We start from the raw sequence: 2,456 nt of genomic DNA, 5'->3' as shown, positions 1-2,456 counted from the left end.
GGAAAGAGAGCAGTGTGGGGAGAGGCAAACAAGCAATAAACCCATAGGGACCAAGGGGTCACAAAAGTTAATCCAAGTAATGGGATAAGAATCCACAGACCCCGTTTAGACCATACTTGAAATCATCCACATAGTAGACTGTGTTACTAATGGCACAAACACTGGCTGTGCTCTGCACGCTGCATGTTACAAAGCAGATTTCAGACGTTTCCTTGAGCTCAGAACACTGCTACAGATGCATGTTTTGGGCCTACCTCAGCAAAGTACTTAAGCTCACACCTTGTCCACACAGTAGCAGCTTTAATGACACCAACAGAACTATGTCTGGACTTGAAGTTTGGCAAGTGGCCTGGCTTGACAAAGCCCTGGCAGGAATGATCTAGTTGCGGCTTGTCCTGCTTTGAGCAGGGGGTTGGACTAGATGTGACCTCCTGAGGTCGTTTCTATGAGTCTAAGTGCTTAAATACCACAGTGAATGGTACTGGTACCAAATATTACAGGCTGAAGGCGCAGACAGAAGTTTTCCAGTTCAGAGGATCCTTTCTGGCTCAGATGATCCACAGACAGGGTTACATTCTCTCTCTTAAATACTGGCCCACAGTATATGCAGCCGTGCTTCTCTGCCACAAGGGACTAGTTAACATCACACCCAGCCAGGGCTCTCATTGAAACGCATCGCTCCTTAATGAAAAATTATCTGTTTTTTTCCAAGATCTCCAGCCCAGTTGTTTTACAAATAAACAACTGGGTGGGAGATCTGGCTAAGCTGCAATGAAAATGTGATTGCTCAAACAAGCTCATCAACCTGTTTACAACAAATTCATGCCCGTGTTAAGAGGATGTGAGAGACGGTAAGGCTGCCTGGCAGAGCCTGCACTTGGGTTAGAACACATTCAGCCAGCTCTGCTGCCTTGGGCTAACGAAGTCATTGATTAACAGCTTTCAGTTACCATAGGAAGAAACCAAGTTATATGAGAAAGTACCTGCTGTGCTGGGCAGCTCTTGGAAGCAAGACCTAGGCCTCCCTGGACTATTCAGGCAAACCCCTGTGCAATCCCTTCCCTTCTGTTCAAGCACAGCATAGTTCTAGATCCGTGCTGTGGGATGGCATCATTTTGCCCTGAATTTTTCCATGACTGTGGCTGTCATGGCCTGTGGAACATAGCAGGCTGGGGGATGAAGGGGAGCTAAGGGCAAAACTCAGGTGGTGTCTCAGCAGGGTGCACCTGGGAGATCAGCATCCTCTATAGGAGACAGAGGAAGAGACCCTGTTGGGAACCTGGATTAGTGAGCATATATGGGGCAAAAAGAGCATGGGAAACCATTATAGTCTGAACTGCCTCAGCAGTCAAAGGCCATTACAGGCTACTCAAAGGCTATTCTTTCAAGATGGAAACCTATACTGGATCCTGGTCCTCTACCTGCACATTCAGCCTGAGTCTGGCTGCAGACAGGCCACCCCAATTCTCAACTACCCTGCACCTACTGGAGAAGGTGACTCCTAGTGGCGTACTGAGCTCTGGTACGTAAGCAGAGTTTCCCTCACCTCCGACAATACCTCAAGCTTGAAGTACATGCATCTAGAGTTCTTGGAAGCACAGTCAGGTCTCCCATGCAGCACAGGGACCAGACACCACCTAAAGAACAACTGCAGCAAAGCGATTGTCTCACACGGGGATCCAGGCAGACACACTGTGAAGACACATGCATGATGCAGGCACCTGATCTACTTTCACCTGAAACACAGTGACAACCATGAACCCATGAAGCTTACAGGCTCTGAGCTGGCAGGAAGCAGCCCATGTACCTCTCTTCCCCAGCAGGGCTTACATAGTCTCCAGCTTCCCAGATGATGTCCTCCTTGTTAGAAACAAACCCAAAAACCCACAAGCAGATGACGAGGTGGACCCTGTGCTAAAATAATTGTTTCAAAATCTATGGATATGGAGGAAGTCAGGCATTTCATTTAACTCAGGGGTCGGCAACATATGTCCCATGGGTCAGATCCATGCTCCCCAGAGACATTGGATCCAGTGTGTGGAGCTGGGCTTTGTCTGTGGTTAGCAGTAGGGGCTTTACCCATACCACACTGTGCCATATTGTGCTGCAGCCAGGTGGCTGGGAGCTTTCCTGTGCCATGCCACAGCTGAGCAGTGAAGAGAAGCAGCGGCAGGGAGAAGCAGCAGTGGTGGCAACAGCTAGGTCCCGGCTGCAACTCACTCAAGCCCTGAGCTGGGCCATTCCCATCTGCCACCACAGAACATTGCTGATCCCTAATTTGATATCTCTTCCTGGAAAACCAGTCGTGCAGGAAGCAATAGGACCCAAGCTCTGGATTCCTGGACTTCATTTCTGACTCTGGCACTCTTATCTGACTTTGGGCAGGATTCTTCCTGCTGTGTGCCTGTTTCCCAGTCTGTAGAATGGAGAGGTTTGCCTACTCTTTTCCCCATAGG

This window comes from Alligator sinensis, unplaced genomic scaffold (genome assembly GCF_000455745.1).
Source record: "Alligator sinensis unplaced genomic scaffold, ASM45574v1 scaffold626_1, whole genome shotgun sequence".
NCBI lineage: Eukaryota > Metazoa > Chordata > Crocodylia > Alligatoridae > Alligator > Alligator sinensis.
This window is presented reverse-complemented; position numbering follows the sequence as displayed.